Raw genomic sequence first — 23,953 nt, forward strand, 5'->3', positions numbered from 1 at the left:
TGTTGGAGTCGTGCCTGGACGTGCAGTCATGACTGAACAGGGAGTACAGGAGGGGACTAAGTACACACCCCTAAGGGGCCCCAGTGTTGAGGATCAGCGTGGCAGACGTGTTGTTATCTACCCTTACCACCTGGGGGTGGCCTGTCAGGAAGTCCAGGATCCAGTTGCAGAGGGAGGTGTTTAGTCCCAATGTCCTTAGCTTAGTGATGAGCTTGGAGGGCACTATGGTGTTGAACGCTGAGCTGTAGTCAATGAAAAGCATTCTCATTGTGTGGAGTGCAAGAGACTGCATCATTTTGGTAGTCATTTAGGCAAGTTACCTTAGTGTCTTGGGCACAGGGACTATGATGGTCTGCTTGAAACATGTTGGTATTACAGACTCAGACAGGGAGAGGTTGAAAATGTCAGTGAAGACACTTGCCAGTTGGTCAGCGCATGCTCGGAGTACACACGTCCTGGTAATCCATCAGGCCTAGCGGCCTTGTGAATGTTGACCTGTTTAAAAAGGTCTTACTCACATCGGCTGCGGAAAGCATGATCACACAATCGTCACGAACAGCTGATGCTCTCATGCATGTTTCAGTTTAACTTGCCTCATAGCGAAGTTATTTAGCTCGTCTGTTAGGCTTGTGTCACGGAGCAGCTCTCAGCTGTGCTTCCCTTTGTAGTCTGTAATAGTTTGCAAGCCCTACCACATCCGACGAGTGTTGGAGCTGGTGTAGTACAATTTGATTTTAGTCCTATATTGATGCTTTGCGTGTTTGATGGTTCTTTGGAGGGCATAGAAGGATTTATTATAAGCTTCTGGGTTAGAGTCCCAGTCCTTGAAAGCAGCAGCTCTACCCTTTAGCTCAGTGTGAATGTTGCTTGTAATCCATGGCTTCAGGTTGGGGTATGTACGTACAGTCACTGTGGGGACGATGTCCTCGATGCACTTATTAAAGCCTGTTGGGGCTAGGGGGCAGCATTTTCACTTTTGGATGAAAGGCGTGCCCAGAGTAAACTGCCTCCTACTCTTTCCCAGATGGGAATATATGCATATTATTATTACTGGTGGATAGAAAACACTCTGAAGTTTCTAAAACTGTTCGAATTATGTCTGTGTGTATAACAGAACTCATATGGCAGACAAAAACCTGAGAAGAAATCCAAACAGGAAGTGAGAACTCAATTTAGAAAACAGTGCCATTTGAAGTCCAGCTTAGATATGGATGTTTATGCACTTCCTAGTGCTTCCACAAGATGTCACCGTTTTTAGATTCTGGTTGTATGATTCTACTATAAAGGCGGGGCTCATAATAGCTCTTTGAGTGGGTGGTCTTGCAGAAAGACTCGGTCTCATTGCGCGCGGTCACGAGATCGTGTTCTTGCGTTCCAATGGGTTTCTTCAGACAATGAAATTCTCCGGTTGGAACCTTATTAATGTTTAAAACATCCTAAATATGGATTGCATACATCATTTGACTTGTTTCTACGACCTGTAACGGAACTTTTTCAGCTTTTGTCTGGAGGAATTGCTCGTGCTTTTTGAGGATTGAATCCTGGGCTGAACAAGCTAACAACAAGTGGCTAAATGGTGGGCTTTATGGAACAAATCAGTCATTTATTGTCGAACTAGGATTCCTGGAACTGCCTTCTGATGAAGATATTCAAAAAGGTAAGTGAATATTTATATTGTTTTTTTGTAGCTTCTGTTGACACCAAAATGGCGGCTATTTCTTTGGGTTCTGAGCGGCGTTCTCAGATTATTCTTTTTCCGTAAAGTTTTTTTTTTATCCGTAAAGTTTTTTTTTATCTGACACAGCGGTTGCATAGAGGATACGTTTATCTTTAATTCTGTGAATAACACTTGCATCTTTTATCAATGTTTATTGTGAGTATTTCTACAAAATCACCAGATGTTTTAGAATCAAAATATTACTGCACGTAATGCGCCAATGTAAACTGAGATCTCTGGATATAAATATGCACATAATCGAACAAAACATACATGTATTGTGTAACCTGATGTCCTATGAGGGTTATCTGATGAAGATCATCAAAGGTTAGTGATTAATTTCATCTATATTTCTGCTTTTTGTGACTCTTATCTTTGGCTGGAAAAATGGCTGTATATTTTTTTGACTTGGCGGTGACCTAACATAATCATGTTGTGCTTTCACCGTAAAGCATTTTTTTAAATTGGACACAATGGGTACATTAACAAGAAGTTTATCTTTCATTTGCTGTATTGGACTTGTTAATGTGTGAAAGTTACATATTTCTAAAAATATTTTTGAATTTCGCATGCTGCCTTTTCAGCGGAATGTTGTCGAGGGGTTCCGCTAGCGGAACGCCTGCCCTAGAAAGGTTATACATTCTATCGGCAGGACAGAACAGCAGCCTCTGGTAAGACACGGGGTGGGGATTATTCATATTTGTAAACAATATCTGGTGCACGATATCTAAGGAAGTGTCAGGGTTTTGCTCGCCTCAGGTAAAGTATCTCATGATGAGCTAGAGACCACACTATCTACCTAGAGTTTTCATCTGTATTTTTCGTAGCTGTCTACATAGCACCACAGACCGAGCCTGGCACTAAATGATGAGCTGTATTCTGCCATAAGCAAACAGGAAAACGCTCATCCAGAGGTGGCGCTCCTAGTGGCCCGGGGACTCTAATGCATGGAAACTTAAATCAGTTTTACCTCATTTCTATTAGGGGATAAATTAACAATTGTTGCATTTTCACTCATAAAAATGACAAATATACAACCAAATATTATAGAGAATAACAGTTGCTTTCTATGATAGTTTGTTATTACATTGTTTCCATGGTGAGACTCCTCCTCTGTGTGACCATATGACCAATCCATCTCTCTCTCTCTGAGCAGATGGAGCATATTCACCTATCCTGGCTGACAACACAGAGGTGGAGCCCAGACAGCAGGCATACAAGGACCTGGACCGTGTCTCACTCCCCCCTTTCTAAGCTTCCATCGCTCTCTCCCTCCTCTACTTTCTCTCCCCACTTTCCCTCCCCTCCCTCTCTCATCTAACAATGATAAGATGTCATAACGGCTCATGTAATACAGAGTAGACATAGGATATCTCCCGCTAAGCACTACAAACAGCTGGTATTGCAGACAACAGATGACTATGACATGTGACTTTGTAGGTCTCAAAGTCTAAGTCTAACAGTACATATCTATTCAAAACAAAATACAAAAAATGTGTTATATTTGAGATTCTTCAAAGTAGTCACCCTTTGCCTTGACAGCTTGGCACACTCCTGGCATTATCTTATCTCAACCAGCTTCATGAGGTAGTCACCTGGAATGCATTTAAAATAACAGATGTGCCTTGTTAAAAGTTACATTTGTGGAATTGATTTCCTTCTTAATGCGTTTGAGCCAATCAGTTGTATTGTGACAAGGTAGGGGTGGTATACAGAAGATAGCCCTATTTGGTTAAAGACCAAGTCCATATTATGGCAAGAACAGCTCCAATAAGCAAAGAGAAATTACAGTCAATCATTACTTTAAGACATGGAGGTCATCAATCTGGAAAATTTCAAGAACTGAAAGTTTCAATTGCAGTCACAAAAACCATCAAGCGGTATGATGAAACTGGTTTTCATGAGGACCGCCACAGGAAAAGGAAGACCCAAAGTTGCCTCTGCTGCAGATGATAAGTTCATTAGAGTTAACTGCACATCAGATTGTGGCCCAAATAAATGCTTCTCAGAGTTCAAGTAACAGACACATCTCAACATCAACTGTTCAGAGGAGTCTGTGTCAATCAGGCCTTCGTAGTCGAATTGTTGCAAAGAAACCACTACTAAAGGACACCAATAAGATACTTGCTTGGGCCAAGAAACACGAGCAATGAACATTAGACCGGTTGAAAGTCTTTGCGAGACACAGCGGTTGGAAGCTGGTTGAGAGAATGCCAAGAGTGTGCAAAGCTGTAATCAAGGCAAAGGTTGGCTACTTTGAAGAATCTAAAATATATTTTATCCATTTTTGGGGGGTTAGTACATGATTCCACATCTGTTATTTCATAGTTTATGTCTTCACCATTATTCTACAATGTAGAAAATAGTACACATATAGAAAAACCCTGGAATGTTTGACTGGTACTGTGTTGACATAAAACTGCCAAGCTTTGTCAAGCAAGCCCTTATTGATCTCTGTCAAGTAACTACACAATAACAGCAAAGTAAATAGCCAAGACATGAGTATTTTCTCCATGTAAACCGTAAGGGATTTCAACGCTGGAAGGAAGAAAACATGGGGAACCCCACATTAACTAAGCCAGTTGTATTGTTTGTTTACTCGGGGCTGGGCTGTCCAACAAACAGATGAGCCCCTCACACCACAGCTCATATAGACATTTGTTTACTTCTGTTGAGAGTAGTTCATTGGTGGGGAATGCAGGCTGTTTAGGGCGGGAAGCTGTTGATGTTTTCTGTGTGTGGCTGGTAGGCCCCGTAGTACTTAAGTTCTACACATGTTTGTACTTCAGGGCCACCGTATGTAAACTCGGTACGAAAACTCATTTAGAAAACATGCAAGGTAAATAAGAAAATGTTGAAATGTTTATGCAAATGTGATTAGTAATCTAATGGTTCTTCGTGTCAACAAATATTGACTGAAAACATCTGGGTGATGTGTGAGCTCACTGCGTTCTTACAGACGGAGAATTTTGCAATACAACACTAGTCCAATCACTCAGACAAGGTGGAGATTTTTTTTTAAACAAAGTTATCAGTTAGATTCTAACATATGCCAATGCTGTAGTGGTTCATTACAACAAACATACAACAACAACAACAAAAAGAGTTTGGAAGTGTCTAGAATGTTAAGTTGTGAGGACGGTGTGCATCGTCATGTAAATTCAGGATTATATTTCCACTATAAACACTAAGTAGTGTTGTTTTTGAAGCATTCTTTCAACTAAATATTTACATCTGACAGTGGTGATGTTGTCTACTTAATTTGACCAGATGTTAAGGTACATTCAGTGGTGGAAAATTACACAATTGTCATACTTCAGTAAAAGTAAAGGTACCTTAATAGAAAATGACTAAAGTTAAAGTGAAAGTCACCCAATATAAATACAACCTCAGCAAAAGTTTAAAAGTATGGTTTTAAATACACTGTGCTTAAATATCAAAAGTAAATGTAATTGCTATAATATACAGTGCCTTGCGAAAGTATTCGGCCCCCTTGAACTTTGCGACCTTTTGCCACATTTCAGGCTTCAAACATAAAGATATAAAACTGTATTATTTTGTGAAGAAACAATTACAAGTGGGACACAATCATGAAGTGGAACGACATTTATTGGATATTTCAAACTTTTTTAACAATTTAAAAACTGAAAAATTGGGCGTGCAAAATTATTCAGCCCCCTTAAGTTAATACTTTGTAGCGCCACCTTTTGCTGCGATTACAGCTGTAGGTCGCTTGGGGTATGTCTCTATCAGTTTTGCACATCGAGAGACTGAAATTGTTTCCCATTCCTCCTTGCAAAACGGCTCGAGCTCAGTGAGGTTGGATGGAGAGCATTTGTGAACAGCAGTTTTCAGTTCTTTCCACAGATTCTCGATTGGATTCAGGTCTGGACTTTGACTTGGCCATTCTAACACCTGGATATGTTTATTTTTGAACCATTCCATTGTAGATTTTGCTTTATGTTTTGGATCATTGTCTTGTTGGAAGACAAATCTCCGTCCCAGTCTCAGGTCTTTTGCACACTCCATCAGGTTTTCTTCCAGAATGGTCCTGTATTTGGCTCCATCCATCTTCCCATCAATTTTAACCATCTTCCCTGTCCCTGCTGAAGAAAAGCAGGCCCAAACCATGATGCTGCCACCACCATGTTTGACAGTGGGGATGGTGTGTTCAGGGTGATGTGCTGTGTTGCTTTTACGCCAAACATAACGTTTTGCATTATTGCCAAAAAGTTCAATTTTGGTTTCATCTGACCAGAGCACCTTCTTCCACATGTTTGGTGTGTCTCCCAGGTGGCTTGTGGCAAACTTTAAACAACACGTTTTATGGATATCTTTAAGAAATGGCTTTCTTCTTGCCACTCTTCCATAAAGGCCAGATTTGTGCAATATACGACTGATTGTTGTCCTATGGACAGAGTCTCCCACCTCAGCTGTAGATCTCTGCAGTTCATCCAGAGTGATCATGGGCCTCTTGGCTGCATCTCTGATCAGTCTTCTCCTTGTATGAGCTGAAAGTTTAGAGGGACGGCCAGGTCCTGGTAGATTTGCAGTGGTCTGATACTCCTTCCATGTCAATATTATCGCTTGCACAGTGCTCCTTGGGATGTTTAAAGCTTGGGAAATCTTTTTGTATCCAAATCCGGCTTTAAACTTCTTCACAACAGTATCTCGGACCTGCCTGGTGTGTTCCTTGTTCTTCATGATGCTCTCTGCGCTTTTAACGGACCTCTGAGACTATCACAGTGCAGGTGCATTTATACGGAGACTTGATTACACACAGGTGGATTGTATTTATCAGCATTAGTCATTTAGGTCAACATTGGATCATTCAGAGATCCTCACTGAACTTCTGGAGAGAGTTTGCTGCACTGAAAGTAAAGGGGCTGAATAATTTTGCACGCCCAATTTTTCAGTTTTTGATTTGTTAAAAAAGTTTGAAATATCCAATAAATGTCGTTCCACTTCATGATTGTGTCCCACTTGTTGTTGATTCTTCACAAAAAAATACAGTTTTATATCTTTATGTTTGAAGCCTGAAATGTGGCAAAAGGTCGCAAAGTTCAAGGGGGCCGAATACTTTCGCAAGGCACTGTAATTACTTATAAGTCAAAATCCACCCAAAACCACTCAATCCTTTATTTACAGTGTTACATAACACTAAGATCTGAGAACAATATTTTTGTGACTAAATGTTTAATTTTGTCGTTATAATACGGTTGTTAGCAACATGTGAAAAATGTATGTGGAAATCTGTTGCAGCTTAAGTCAACTACAAAACCCGCAATGCTCTCTCCATGAGCTGGCTGGCTAAATGTATGTAAACAAGTAAATGCATGTAAAGTAGCTAGTTAACTGCACTATCAATTTAGGAGTCTATAATCTCACCATGTTCAACCTGACAGATTGATGTGCCTCACAGAGTGGAGTCTGACATTCACAACGGTACCATGCAATGCACCCTGGACTACAGAGGCAGACAAACAGGAAAAATGTGCTAGACCCTCTGTTAAATTACACATTTCTCAAGGTCGGAATATCGCAAAAATATGATCAATGGCTCATTGGAGAGAAGACAACCAACCTTATGACATCGGCTAGTACTGGAATCTGAAATGTATGATAGATGTTTTCACGGGCCAAAAGTCATATTCCTATTAACTTCCAGTGTAGTGAGAGAGACTTTATCACAGTGCTACGTCATACCGGCCGGATCTCTGCCTGCTTGAACGCCAATAACTCAGATACACATGAAAACATGAAATGACCCAGGGAATCGATATAACATCACTCAGATACACATGAAAACATGAAATGACCTATGGAATGGATATAACATCACTCAGATACACATGAAAACATGAAATGACCCAGGGAATCGATAGAACATCACTCAGATACACATGAAAACATGAAATGACCTATGGAATGGATAGAACATCACTCAGAGTTCCACAAAAACAATACAGTAGAAAACAAAACTATTGTATTCTTCCTATTAGACAATGACTCCCCTATACTAGTCAGGACACGGTCAATCAAGCTCTTAGTTTGAATAATCCAGGAAATTTGGGTTCCCCAACTGGTGGCCTGTGGATCGAATCAAGTTGATGATCTCTGTCCTACAATCTATCCAGTTTAGAGCCCCAGGAGTATGTGCAACAGGACAAGGACTCCCCTATTGTCAGGTTGGGTGACTCTTTACTTTTAGTATCAAAAGTATAAACCATTTTACATTCCTTATATTAAGCAAACCAGAAATTGTATTTATTTACGGATAGCCAGGGGCACACTCCCAACATTATTTACAAATGAAGCATTATTTGTGTTTAGTGAGTCGACCAGATCTGAGGTAGTAGAGATGACCAGGGATGTTCTCATGAGTAAATGTCAAAAATAAGAACTACTAAAGTAGAGAGAGAAAAAAACCTGACTAAAGTAGTACATTAAAGTATTACACCACTGGATACATTCCACAGCCAATTATTTTCGAACACAACTGTATCAGAGTGAAAGAATAACATTTATCATGAATCAACGCCAAAGTGCCGGAGTTAGCAACAAAACAGATTTTCATCTGTAGATACCACATCTCTCTACTCAATCTTACATCATTACCAATGTATAGACAAGAACCATTTAATCATAACGCCAAATATGCTTTTAGTCACTTACAACCCAGTTCAAATGGCCTGTTTAGTTCTATGGCATTAGAAAGGGTAAACATTTGTTTTTATAAAAGGAAACGTTGTTCGATCAAAGAGAGAAAAAACTATTTTAAAGATGAATTCTTAAGAGGTTCTATAAACATTTGACAGCTTAATGGTATCTTGTTGCTGACATAATTTGTTCACAAGTGTAACGTAGCATGTACTTTACACAAATCTCTGAGGATTTGAAAAGAGATATGAAGCCTGAGTTTATTGTCCAATAAAGAAGCAAAGAGAACAACCACAGCCATTAGTGGATAACAGAATGCACTTTTACGATGAGGCCTCAAAAGCGATAAAAAAATGTTTTAAAAATGGATTAACTGACGGTTCGTAATCACACAAATATTAAGAATCTCAATCTTCATACACTGAGTACAGGAAGGAACACCTTCCTAATATTGAGTTGCAACCGCTTCTGCTCTCAGAACAGCCTCAATTCGTCAAGGTATCTTCTAAGCTGTTCGTGCCCATATTTCTAGCATAGTGTTAGCCCTGTGATAAGAATCACCACACAGTGAGGCAGCATCCTAGCATCTGTTTGTAATTACTGGGATGTAGTGTGTGTGTGTATGTAATATAGAACCAGCATTATGGTCAAGATGGTTCGCTCGACCTGGTTTTATGGCCACTCTCCCTGTTGTGCCTTTTTATAGGTCTTGATGATCAGTGGCTAGATCTCGATAAGCCCAATAAAGCTGTATTTCTGTCCACAGTTATTTTGTCAGGTTTACTCCAGAGATCTTATCAGCTTTGTGGACGATGTTTACTGATGCTGAACACTGGGGTCAAACAGCTTTGGTGAAACGTGACAACATTGACATGAATGGCAAAATAAATCAAATCAAATTCTTTGTCACATAGATATGTTTAGCAGATGTTATTGCAGGTGTAGCAAAATGCTTGTTTACTAGAAGCGAAGCAGCCCACTGTCAGCGCCATCATACCCAAAATTCTACATCTATCGTTAAGATGTTTATGTTGAGTTTAAATACCCTAAGCATTCGGTATGGGGAGTAATGGAAGACAAATTTGGTTCTCATCAACTCAAACCACTTTAAAACCTTGTCACAAAAAAAAAATATTAACCAAATTTAGCAGCAACATTCCATAATGACAACTTTAAACCATTTTGCTCAAAGTAGAAGAATAAACATATTAACATGTTTGTAAAGGTGTTGCTGAACCTGGCAGGAGCCTATGTCTCTACTTCGTGGGCTTTTGAAGCTTATTTTAAAATGTTTCATCCCCCTTATCAAAATGCCACATTTTCAATTAAAGTTTATGTCCATATTAGGTACTAAGCTTCTGCTATAAATATTGTAATATTAATAATTTTTATATGAAAAGTGTTAATTACACACCAAATAACTTTGCCGATCTCACCTAGAGAATTATGAAAGACAAAACCCTCAACGATCTACTTTAGTGTATATTATGACTGGAAATAAACCGATCGCAACCCTAAAAACATCATTAAGACATACCTGTAATGTGGCAGCTGAGTCTGGATCCAGCGAGGGTCTCCATCCGAGGACAGTAGGGGCAGGCTGACTGTGTATGGGTGTCTTCCAGTCAGACCAGAGTCTGATGCTTGTTTCTCCCCTCCCTCTCAGATGAATACGGTCTATTATTTTTTAAAGATATTTCAAGTTGAATTAGGTTTGAAAGACAAGGGTTGGTTCAGGCTGTGGTCTTCTGGTCTCTCTGCTTTAGCGAAGGCTCTTGGGCTGCTGGGGCTCCGATCATTGGGATGTCTTCCTCTACCCGAGCACCCCAGTGAGGTCAGTTCTGGACTTGGAGCGATGGCAGTCTCGTTTTCAACTCTTTGGTTCAGTTGAACTCAGAGGTGGCTGCTGATGAGGAGAAGGAGGGGGTAAATATGTGAATGTGTTTGAAACCGACAGTGATTGGTGCAATTCTGGCGGTTCCTGTCTTCATCTACACTCAGTAATGCAATTTAGCTGTTTTCTATGGCCACAGAACCATCCTGCTACTGTGAACGTGTATAACATAGGCTAAGTGAACACAATGAATAAGTCATTTACTTAGTAGTCTGGGGAAGGGTATACTCATGCTAATAAAAACACTACAACTACACTCTGTCAACAGTACTCGTAGTTCTTCAGGTCACAACACACTGAAGTTCACTTTAAAATGAGCGAGATGTTGTAGAGAAGGATAATATCATGCATCTACTGCAGATTCAGGATTTGCGTGTGCAGGTCCAGGATGTGCGTGTGCAGGTTCAGGAGGTTCAGGTCCAGGATGTGCAGGTCCAGGATATGCGTGTGCAGGTCCAGGAGGTTCAGGTCCAGGATGTGCAGGTCCAGGATGGGCGTGTGTAGGTCCAGGATGTGCAGGTCCAGGATGTGCACACGCCTATCCTGGACATGCACATCCTGGACCTGCACACGCATATCCTGGACCTGCACATCCTGGACCTGCACACGCATATCCTGGACCTGCAAATCCTGGACCTGCACCTCCTGGACCTGCACCTCCTGGACCTGCACACGACCATCCTGGACCTGCACATCCTGGACCTGAACACGCACATCCTGGACCTGCACATCCTGGACCTGCACACGCCCATCCTGGACCTGCACATCCTGGACCTGCACACGCCCATCCTGGACATCCTGGACCTGCACACGCCCATCCTGGACCTGCACATCCTGGACCTGCACACACACATTCTGTGCAGGTTCAGGATGTGCGCGTGAGGTATTGAATGAAATTGACAGTACCTCACACGATACAGATTAAAAACTAAGCACAGACGCGTGGTCAAAAACAGATGCTTTACATTTGAGTCTGCTTCTGCATACTCATAGTATTTAAGTTCTCATAGTGTTTAAGAATACGCATAGTATTCTCATAGTATTCAACCAACGGAGTCACAAATATGATCTCAGAAAAATATAATCGGTAATTCAAATCTCCTTAACTTTAAAATCACAATTGGATGTGAAAATACATGTAAGGATCTAATCGACACGCACATTACACAACTTTGCTAGTATGCGCTGTTAAGTATGTAGTGTTAGTTTCCTACTTTAAGTTTTAATGTCACATGCACAAGTACAGTGAAATGCCTTTCTTGCAAGAACTAAACCCAACAATGCAGTAATAAATATCAATGTATTACTGAACAAAAATATAAATGCAACATGTCAAGTGTTGGTCCCATGTTTCATAAGCTGAAATAAAATCTCAGAAACGTTCCATATGCACAAAAAGCTTATTTCTTTCAAATGTTGAGCACACATTTGTTTTTCGTCACTGTTAGTCAGCATTTCTCCTTTGCCAGGATAATCCATCCCCCTGACAGGTGTGGCATATCAAGAAGCTGATTAAACAGCATGATCATTACACAGGTACACCTTGTGCTGGGTGGACAATAAAGGCCACTCTAAAATGTGCAGTTGTGTCACACAACACAATGCCACAAATATCTCAGGTTTTGAAGGAGCATGCAATTGGCATGCTGACTCCAGGAATGACCACCAGAGGTGTGCCATAGAATGTAATGTTAATTTCTCTACCATAAACTGTGACCAACAGATGCATATCTGTATTCCCAGTCATGTGAAATTCATAGATTAGGGCCTAATTTATTTATTTAAATTGACCAATTTCCTTATTATGAACTGTATGTAACGGCGTTCTTCGTTTGTTGAAAGAGAGTCGGACCGAAATGCAGCGTGGTGGTTACTCATGTTCTTTAATGAAGAAAACGTGACGATACATGAAATAACTTAATAAATACAAAAACAACAAAACGGAACGTGAAACCTAATACAGCCTATCTGGTGACAACACAGAGACAGGAACAATCACCCACGAAATACAAAGTGAAACTCAGGCTACCTAAATACGGTTCCCAATCAGAGGCAACGAGAATCACCTGACTGATTGAGAACCGCCTCAGGCAGCCAAGCCTATACAACACCCCTAATCAGCCGCGATCTCAAATACTACAAACCCCAATACGAATTACAACAACATAAACCCCTGTCACACCCTGGCCTGACCAAATATATAACGAAAACACAAAACACTAAGACCAAGGCGTGACACTAACTCAGTACAATCTTTGAAATTGTTGCATGTTGCCTTTATATTTTTGTTCAGTATAATACAAAGAATAACATAAGGTTGAACAAAAATACACAAGAAATAAAGATAAGAAATAAGAAGAACAGGAGAAGTAAGCAATATACAGGCTCAGTTCCAATACCATATTTACAATGTTCATGGATACTGGAGTGATAGAGGTAGATCTGTATAGGGTTAAGATGACTAGGCATCAGGATATATGATACACATAGTAGCAGCAGCGTAAATGATGATTGTATTTGAGTGGTGTCCATGTGTGTCGAGCCTGTACTGAAAATAAATCAAATACAAGGGTCAACTCAGTCTGTGTTGACATTTTGTTAGCTATTAAGTTAGCTATTTCGCAGTTTTATAGCATGGAGATACAATCTGTTCAGGAGCCTGTTGGTGTCAGACTTTGATGCACCGGTACTGCTTGCCATGTGGAAGCAGAGAGAACAGCCTATGGCTTGGGTGGCTGGAGTCTTTAACGATTTTCTGGGCCTTCCTTTCACACTGCCTGATATAGGTCCTGAATGTCAGGGAGCTCGGTCCTAGTGATGTACTGGGCTATTCTCACCCCCCTCTGTAGTGCCATGCAGTCGAGGGCGGTGCTTCTGCCATACCAAGCAGTGATGCAGACAGTCAAGATGCTCTCAACGGTACAGCTGTAGAACTTTGAGGATTTGAGGGCCCATGACAAACTTTTCCAACTTCCTGATGGGGAAGAGGTGCTGTTGTGCCTTCTTTACGACTGTACACGTGTGTGTGTGGACCATTTGAAGTCCTTAGTGATTTGGACACCGAGGAAGTTGAAGCTCTCGACCCGATCCACTGTCGCCCCATCGATGTGGATGGGGGCGTGGCCCACCCCCCTCCCATTTCCTGTAGTGTAAACATTAGTTCATGGCACACACGTAAAAAAGACAATGAAGTTGAACTAAAATAGTCGACAATATATGTATATATTTAAACATTATTACTATTTTCATATGGATGGTCGGATATTACTTTTAAGCTTCCCAAGATAGACCTACAGCCTATTTGCTAGCCAGTGCTAAATGGATCAGTGTCTCTGACAGACGCCAGCGAGAGACAGTTAGTGTCTCTGACAGACGCCAGCGAGAGACAGTTATCAGAGTGTCTCTGACAGACGCCAGCGAGAGACAGTTAGTGTCTCTGACAGACGCCAGCCAGAGACAGTTATCAGTGTCTCTGACAGAAGCCAGCGAGAGACAGTTAGTGTCTCTGACAGACGCCAGCCAGAGACAGTTATCAGAGTGTCTCTGACAGACGCCAGCCAGAGACAGTTATCAGAGTGTCTCTGACAGAAGCCAGCCAGAGACAGTTATCAGAGTGTCTCTGACAGAAGCCAACCAGAGACAGTTATCAGAGTGTCTCTGACAGAAGCCAAGAGGACGTTAAAAGGAGGACGTTAAAAGGAGCTGGATGCCATGGAAACCAGAGTGGGAACAGGCCTTAAACAGGAGAATAGCAACTTTTGGACAGAATGGCAGGGCATTGACTAACTTAAATGGATACATGGAACTTATCTGCCAGGAAAGTTAGGCCTATTGACAAATTAGAACATAAAATGGGATGTAGGGTGAACATGTGAGGTGTGGTGATACTCATAGCAGTCATTGTGTGTATAACCTTGCGTGTCAGTCACACTGCTGTGAAAAGACACTACGGTGTACATTTTTCACATCTTAGCTCCTCCTCCACCAACAGAGACCTCCTGCATGTTTTAATAAAATTGACAGTAGCAGTCTGAGTCATTCTTGTTTAATATTATATATATATATCCAGCTATGTATCCAATATGATGATCTAGAGACGCTGTGTGACGACAGAGAAAGAGCCCTATGAAACATTAGTGAAGCACTCAGCCTAAGCCTCAAAGACTGAAACGGCATTCACTTCATTTAAATGATCTGTCTGCAAATAAAACGTCTGCGATGTGACTTCTCCTCCATCCAAAGCTGCTTTCATCTGGGCCACAGATAGGGAACATTGAAGTTAACAAAAGCCATGTCCCGCTCCCAAGTATATCCAATATAGAAATGACTCCAGGCCCTAATGGCTTACCTCTCCCAGTGATATTCAGCCTAAATCGAGCCTCTCTCTGGGCTCTGCTGGATTTGAGAGAGAAACACATGAAGCGCAATGATATTGTTACTTCAGTTGAGAGGAATTTGTATGAAATCAAAGACAAACCCCAGGAGAAGACACACACACACACACACACACACACCTCTCCACTACAGCTCGGCTGTTACCAGCTGTCACTAGAGATAGACAGGACCACCACTTGCCAGTGACTTCATTTGTTCATTTAGAAAACAAGACAGCTCTAAATCTAGTGACTATCAGTCAACACACCATTTTTTTTTGCTTTAGTTAGCTTCAAATATTTAGAATTCTCATGGCAAAATGTGTACAACAGCATGAGATTAGCTGTAAAACTGGAGATCTTTCTCTTTGCCACATAGCAAAATGTGTAGAAATGCAGATGGAAATAAAAAAAATTTAAGACCCCTGCCAAATAATATCAACACATACAGTGCATTTGGAAAGTATTCAGACCCCTGGACTTTTTCCACATTTACAGCCTTATTCTAAAATGGATTAATTGTTTGTTTTTCCCCTCATCAATCTACACACAATACCCCATAATGACAAAACAAAAACAGTTTTTTTGAAATTTTAGCAAATGCATTAAAACTATAAAACTGAAATATTACATTTGCATAAGTATTCAGACCCTTCAATACCTTCAATGCTGCAGACATTTTTTGGTGCCCTTCCCCAGATCTGTGCCTCGACACAATCCTGTCTCGGAGCTCTACGGACAATTCCTTCAACCTCATGGCTTGGTTTTTGCTCTGACATGCACTGTCAACTGTGGGACCTTATATAGACAGGTGTATCCCTTTCCAAATCATGTCCAATCAATTGATTTTTGCACAGGTGGACTCCAAATCAGGTTGTAGACACATCTTAAGGATGATCAATGAAAAGAGCATGCACTTGAGCTCAATTTCGAGTCTCATAGCAAAGGGTCTGAATACTTATGTAAAAAAAGGTATTTTTTTTTTTTGCAATAAAAATTAAAAACCAGGTTTTGCTTATATTATATTATTGGGTACTGTGTTAGATTGATGAGGAAATTGTTTTATTTCATCCATTTTAGAACAAGGCTGTAACGTAACAAAATGTGGAAAGAGTCAAGGGGTCTGAATACTTTCCCAATGCACTGTATATAGTTTGAGAAAGGATTTCCCTTCTGTAATTTTAAGAAACATTGCCTTGTAAATCCATTAAAACACATTCTCTCTTTATATATAACTTTTTATTTTATGATGAGGCATATAGTGCCTTCAGAAAGTTCACACCCCTAAACTTTCTCCATATTTTGTTGTTACAGCCTGAATTAGAATTTCATACCATTTTGATTGTGTCACTGGCCGACACACAACACACAAAAATGTCAGTGGAATTATTATTTAAAAAATGTTAACGAATAAAAAAAAATAAAAAAAGCTGAAATGCCGAGTTAATAAGAATCCAACCCTTTTATTGTGGCAACATAAGTTCAGGGGTAAAAATGTGCTTAAAAAGTCGCATAGTAAATGGACACACTCTGTGTGCAATAATAATGATGAACATGATTTTTTAATGACTACCTCTTCTCTGTACCCCACACATACAATTATCTCTAAGAACCCTCGGTCGAGCAGTGAGTTTCAAACACAGATTCAACCACAAAGAAAAGGGAGGTTTTCCAATGCCTAGCAAAGGGCACCTATTGGTAGATAAAAACATTGTCTGTGGCAAATCCAATTCAACACATTACTAAGTACCACTCTTCATATTTTCAAGCATGGTGGTGGCTGCATCAAGTTATGGGTATGCTTGCCATCAGCAAAAACTAAGGTTGTTTTTTAGGACAGGCAAAACACACTGCATGTCAAACAGTCAGGAATAATCTAATGAATTCAGGACATAACCATAAAAGACACACTAATATTTTATATTAGGACAGTTTAACCTGCTTTTTTGACACAATCACTTATCTGGCTTTCAAGTCTGTCTTATGGAAATGCCCGTTTTGTTTAAAATGTAACCAGAATCATGTACAATGCTCGCTAACAAGGTAGAACTGCTATGAATACACCCTCATGTCCGTCTACAACTGTTTGAACAACATAGTAACATCAAAACAAAGTGAACAAGCTATCTGGATATAAAGATACTAATTTATCAGAATGAGGTGCCAATTCCTTATATAAATTCATATTTTCTGCTCATTGCACATTTATAAAACACAGACTAGACAGCTAGCACATAACAGTCTGTGGGTAAAATGCTGCTAGCAGTACGTGGTAGGCGCGACAGAAACTGAGCATTAATATTCTACAATCTTTAATTTTGCACGCCCAATGTTTCAGTTTTTGATTTGTTAAAAAAGTTTGAAATATCCAATAAATGTCGTTCCACTTCATGATTGTGTCCCACTTGCTGTTGATTCTTCACAAAAAAATACAGTTTTATATCTTTATGTTTGAAGCCTGAAATGTGGCAAAAGGTCGCAAAGTTCAAGGGGGCCGAATACTTTCGCAAGGCACTGTATATATATATATATATATATATATATATACACACACACACGTTTTACATATATTTGTTTATATTCTGTTTATATTCTAACCCTATATACAGTACCGGTCAACAGTTTGGAAACACCTACTCATTCCAGAGTTGTATTTTTACTATTTTCTACATGGTAGAATAACAGTGAAGACATCAGAACTATGAAATGACACATATGGAATCATGTAGTAAGCTAAAAAGTGTTAAACAAATAAAAATATATGTTATATTTGAGATTCTTCAAAGTAGTCACCCTTTGCCTTGACAGCTTGGCACACTCTTGGCATTATCTCAACCAGCTTCATGAGGTAGTCACCTGGAATGCATTTCAATTAACACGTGTGCCTTGTTAAAAGTGAATTTATTGAATTGATTTCCTTCTTAATGCGTTTGAGCCAATCAGTTGTGCTGTGACAAGGTAGGGGTGATATACAGAAGATAGCCCTATTTGGTAAAAGACCAAGTCAATATTATGGAAAGAACCGCTCAAATAAGCAAAGAGAAATGACAGTAAATCATTACTTTAAGACACGAAGGTCAGTCAATCCAGAAAATATCAAGAATGTTAAATGTCGCTTCAAGTGTAGTCGCAAAAACCATCAAGCGTTATGATGAAACTGTCTCTCATGAGGACCGCCACAGGAAAGGAATACCCAGAGTTACCTCTGCTGCAGAGGATAAGTTCATTAGAGTTAACTGCACCTCAGATTACAGGCCAAATAAATGCTTCACAGAGTTCAAGTAACAGACACACCTCAACATCAACTTTTCAGAGGAGACTGCATGAATCAGGCCTTCATGGTCGAATTGCTGCAAAGACACCACTACTAATGGACACCAATAAGAAGAAGAGACTTGCGTGGGCCAAGAAACACGAGCAATGAACATTAGACCAGTGGAAATCTGTCCTTTGGTCCAAATTTGAGATTTTTGGTTCCAACCGCTGTGTCTTAGTGAGACGCAGAGTAGGTGAACGGATGAGCTCTGCATGTGTGGTTCCCACAGTGAAGAATGGAGGATGAGGCGTGATGGTGCTTTCCTGGTGACACAGTCAGTGATTTATCTGGAATTCATGGCACACTTAACCAGCATGGCTACCACAGCATTTTTGCAGCGATATGGCATCCCATCTGGTTTGTGCTTAGTGGACTATCATTTGTTTTTCAACAGGACAATGACCCAACACACCTCCAAGCTGTGTAAGGGCTATTTGACCAAGAACGAGTGATGGAGTGCTGCATCAGATGACCTGTCCTCCCCAATCACACAACCTCAAACCAATTGAGATGGTTTGGGATGAGTTGGACCGCTGAGTGAAGGTAAAGCAGCCAACAAGTGCTCAGCATATGTGGGAACTCCTTCAAGACTGTTGGAAAAGCATTCCAGGTGAACCTGGTCATTCATATTCCATACACCCAGTTTAATGTAACATTGATAGGTTTAGGCTACTACATGATACTCACATTTTCCCTGTGCTCATCATGAGGTTGCCACATCCTAGCCTTCAAATTAAAGTTTACAATGTAGATGCGCATAGGTCGAGAGACCAATTTGAGGTGACGGACAGTGACATTCAATCTTGCCTTAAACACTCTTGACTGCATCTAGCTGATATAGGGTGTAATCATTAGTACATTGGACAAATTCAGGTATGTTAATTCCTGTTTTGTTCCATTTAAGAAACTTTAAGACAGAATCAAATTCTAAATGCACAACACATCAGGAGTATGTGACAAAGCGAAGAAAAAAAAACTGTTCCAGGTCAAACCGCTACACACACCGTAACATCGTAGACAGCATAGCTAATAGAGCTAACGTGTTTGGAAACCCGCTACACACACCGTAACATCGTAGACAGCATAGCTAATAGAGCTAACGTGTTTGGAAACCTGCTACAATTATGCAGTAATGTTACAGTGTGCAGACACCTCATTCTTTCTGCAGGCATCTTTGAATCTTAATTTGGCGCAGATATTTAACTGAGTTTTTGGAAAAACGTGTTCGCATAAACTCGGAAGGAGATTTACACCGAAAATTTCACAAAAACACATTTACTGGAAGAACTGAGCAGATGCAAAGCCAGTAAATTCTGTGTAAATTGTTCCAAATAGTCCTTGTGCATAGAACTGTACGGTTTGTTTAAACTTTTAAAATCATTTGTTTTTTTGGTTTGGCATACATTTTTTACAGTGAGAAATCTGAGTCTCAGTGTAATTCTGTTAAATCTGTTAAATCTAAATCTGATTACAGAACAATACCTATGAAACAGATTCTAAATCTGATTACAGAACAATACCTATGAAACAGATTCTAAATCTGATTACAGAACAATACCTAGGACACTCCCGAAGCAAAAACAATCAAATTCAGCTGTGTCATTGTTCTAAATCGTATTTTGCCCATAATGGCAAGTTAACTAATTCTATTTTTTAAGATATGAAAACATCTGAACGCATTTGGTTAGCTCACATTGCACGGTGCAATCGTATTACTAATAGATGAAAGCAGTTTGTTTGGATATCATATCTCCATGATAATTCAATCCAAATGTTTTGAAATTACAGTTGATCCAGGACATGACTGTTAGCTATATTACAGATTAATTGATTCAGTGTACTCACAGTCAAACAGGTGATAAGAGCAAGAGGTGGGTTGTACATGAACACTGTGTGGACCTAGAGAGCCAAGATAACCTATAAAAGACCTTGCTGACTTCACAGTAAACACGTGGATCATGAGTCAACGGAAGAAAAACGCTAAAGAACATGAACTGCATGTTGTTCTCTGGGCTAAGGTACATAATTAGCATCTCAGCCAAATACTGTAGGCATCTACAGATTGTGTGTGTGTGTGTACATAAACATTTGTAATCATTAACATACACATGTCACACAGTAACAGCTAAATATCATGTAGTATAAACCACACGCATACTACATCAAACATGCACAGTACATACATCAACATATATACACCAATAAAGTACACCTATATGATGCCTTTGACAAACATACAGACCTAACAAACACCTGTCTCCTCTAGGTTTGCAACCCACTTTTACAAATTATCGTGAAATAAACCAATTATTTAATGCGAAATTCATGAAAACGACAAAAACATGTATTTGTTTCTTAACATGTCCACCACACTATGTTCTAGACAATGCATTTACATACAGATAAACGCAGTAAGTCACTTAATACAGAAACGATAGGAGGGAGGTTTGTCGGGCAGAACGGTTGGGCGTATAACGCAAAGGTCTGGCAACCAAAATGTTGCATGTTCGAATCCCATGATGGACAACTTTAGCATTTCAGCCACCTTTGAAACTACTAACTACGGTACTTTGGTACTACTTAGCTAGCATGTTAGCTAACCCTTACCCCTAGTCTAGCTAACGTTGGCCACCTAGCTGACACAGAAACAACTAATTGAAATTCGTATTAGATAAAATCGTGTACATGTAGATCCCTCAGTCTCCACTAGCGGGGAATTAAGGAGCTGCTTTTAATCATCACTAATTGCATTCACTTGTTTGAATTTAGCTCACTACTGTAGCTTTGTTCACAACTCAGAAATATGGTTATCCAACAGCTTTATGTCCAATTTCCTTTTCAGTAATGACCTAAAGAGGAGAGATGAATAACATTTGAAAGCCTTCACACATGTGCCTACTTTAATTTGACTGACTACTGTCATAACCAGTCGATAATATTGCAGGTATGGAGCAGACCCCTTGCAACACAAAACGTTATTCTGACATTTAATGAACCAAATTTGCCAGTAGCCCAACTGTCATTTTAAAACAGTTATACTATGTTGACTGTCCACTATAGCCACAATATGCCTTGTTCTTTCACAGGCAAATCAGCTAACAATTCAATGTACTCTCCCATATCATCTATTCTCCAGGGATACTTTCAAAGAGACATGTTATAATAAATAGTATTACCTCACACTACAACACAAGTCAGACCTATCTCCATGGGCCAGTATAGAATAGCGCTGCGCTATGACTTTGTCTTTCTCAATTGATGTGAGATGCCAGAATTGCACCCGCTTGAGTCGTATTTCATATTCTAAACGTGAATTAAAACGTTACATTAATAATAAGCGGACTCGTTAAACTGTAGCAAAGATCACATTTCGCTGAGAATTCACTACCTACACACTCCTCTCTCTCGCACAGGTATACATTTGTTTCATTTCGCATTCCATTGAATATTTCTGATAAATCTGTAACTTTTGTATTAAAAAAAACAAATACCTGTAGGAACCTGATGGTAAGAGGGATACCTCTCTGTTGTATGTTATAGGAGATGTCTGGAGTGAAGCGAGACTGCCATTCCACTTAATTCAAAAGTCCTTGAAGGTGTTTCGATTTCGAAGCGGTTCAACTGCTCGACGCTCACGGAAACAGCCGAGTGTCGGAGTGAAGCCGAGTCATTCAATCTTCAAACCGATGAAAATAGGATTGTGGTGGCAGCCAGTGGCGTAAACATACTTTAAATAACTACTTTAGTAGTTTTGGGTGGTATCTGTACTTTACTCTTTATGTTTTTTTACAACTTTTACTCGACTACATTTTTTTTCAAGACAATAATGTACGTTTTATTCAATACATTTGCCCTGACGTCCAAAAGAACTCCTTACATTTTGAATGCTTAACAGGACAGGAAAATTGTCCAATTCACGCACTTACCTACTGCCTCTGATCTGGCGGACTCATAAACACTTATTGATTCAAGACATTTCAGCTTTTCATTTTTAATTTACTTGTAAAAAAATCTTTAAACACAATTTCATTTTCACATAATGGCTGTATAGCAACACATATAGCTGTAACACAACAAAGTGTGGAAAAGGTCAAGGGGCGTCACCAGGGGGCGTCACCAGGGGGCATCTTCCCGGGGTGTCTTCCAGGGGTGACAACAAGGGCATCTTGCATGGACTCACTCCATGTGCAATAATTGTGTTTAACATGATTTTTTTTCATGATTACCACATCTCTGTACCCCACACGTACAATTATCTGTAAGAACCCTCAGTTGAGTAGTGAATTTCAAACACAGGTTCAACCACAAAGACAAGGGAGGTTTTCCAATACCTTGCAAAGAAGGGCACGTATTGGTAGATGGGTAAAAAATAAAAAGCATTCATTGAATATCCATTTGAGCATGGTGAAGTTATTAATTACACTTTGGATGGTTTATCAATACACCCAGTCACTACAAAGATACAAGAGTCCTTCCTAACTCAGTTGCTGAAGAGGGATTTCACCATGAGGCAAATGGTGTCTTTAAAACAGTTATAGAGTTTAATGGCTGTGATAGGAGAAAACTGAGGATGGATCAACAACATTGTAGTTTTTAGGATAAAAAATATATATCGAATGGAGCTAAGCACAGTAAAAATCCTTGAGGAAAACCTGCTTCACTCTGCTTTCCAACAGACACTGGAAGACAAATTCAGCAGGACAATAACCTAAAACACAAGGCCAAATCGGCACTGGTGTTGCTTACCAAGATGACATTGAATATTCCTGAGTGGCCAAGTTACAGTTTTGACTTAAATCGGCATGGAAATCTATGGCAAGACATGAAAATAGCTGTCTAGCAGTGATCAACAACCAATTTGAAAGAGCTTGAAGAATCTTTTTTCAGAGTAATGTGCAAATATTGTACAATCCGGGTGTGCAATGCTCTTAGAGACTTACCCAGAAAGACTCAGCTGCCAAAGGTGATTCTAACACGTATTGACTCAGGCGGTTGAATACATTCAGTATGTAAATGAGATATTTCTGTATTTACTTTCAATAAATGTACAGCAATTTCTAAAAGCATGTTAAAAATAAAATAAATCTATTGAATACATTATGAATTCAGGCTGTAACACCCTCACATGTTTTGACTTTCTGAAGGTACTGTACAACCAATATATGACTGAAGCTTGTCTATCAAAGCATTTCAATTCCAATTTTGCCCCGATGGGCAACGTAAAACAAGTGTAATCGACGTCGACTCATTAACTGTAAATCTAATTCTAAAGATAATCGCTGTAGAGAATTACCTGTTGGTAATATAATATATCAAACCATCTGTTCAAACAAGAAGCAGATTGATATGTAGCAGTGGATGCTACTGAGGGGAGGACGGCTCATAATAATGGCTGGAACAGCGTGAGCGGAATGCCATCAAACCCATGGAAACCATGGAAACCATGGGTTTGATGTATTTGATACCATTCCACTGATTCCGCTCCAGCCATTACCACGAGCCCGTCCTCCCCAACCTCCTGAGGTATGTAGACTAAGTGACGGTAAGTGAGTTATCCTCTTGATTGGTCGAATCAAATCAATGGTCAATGAACAAGCTAGTTGAATATCAATGCTTTATCGGTACTAGGGGTGAGTGCTATGGACTGACGTCACTGCATACTTCTCATGAGTCATAGGCTGGAGGCTAGAAGGCAGACAAAAGAGTTCAGACTGACCTTATGATGTTGTAATTTAACATAGAGCATGTCACTTTTTCTAAAAAATAACAGCAGAAATAGCTGCTTCTATTTTGGTTTGCTGTGTTCCTGTTGGATGCTTTTCGTCAAGAGAATGTGTTTTGTATCTCGTTCTTTCCCCTCAAAGAAAAAGAGAGAGCAAACAGAACCGTTCTCAATCTGCAGATTTACTACCCACAGAACCATTCTCAGTCTGCAGATTACTACCCACAGAACCATTCTCAATCTGCAGAATACTACCCACAGAACCGTTCTC

At 39.9% G+C, this 23,953-nt stretch overlaps 1 protein-coding gene across 5 annotated transcripts in view; it reads right to left on the bottom strand.

Annotated features, from left to right (window-relative positions):
* LOC109865233 (myocardin) overlaps positions 1–21,658 on the bottom strand; it is a 164,706-nt gene extending 143,048 nt beyond the window's left edge. For all 5 annotated transcript variants that reach the window (XM_031799710.1, XM_031799713.1, XM_031799712.1 and 2 more), the window contains exons 1-2: positions 21,452–21,658; positions 9,915–10,283 (exon numbers count right to left, since the gene is read on the bottom strand). The gene's annotated coding sequence lies outside the window, so the exon portion shown is untranslated. The remainder of the gene's footprint in view (positions 1–9,914; positions 10,284–21,451) is intronic.
* Positions 21,659–23,953: the final 2,295 nt, after the last annotated feature.

Source organism: Oncorhynchus kisutch, linkage group LG20 (assembly GCF_002021735.2).
Source record: "Oncorhynchus kisutch isolate 150728-3 linkage group LG20, Okis_V2, whole genome shotgun sequence".
Taxonomy (NCBI): Eukaryota; Metazoa; Chordata; class Actinopteri; order Salmoniformes; family Salmonidae; genus Oncorhynchus; species Oncorhynchus kisutch.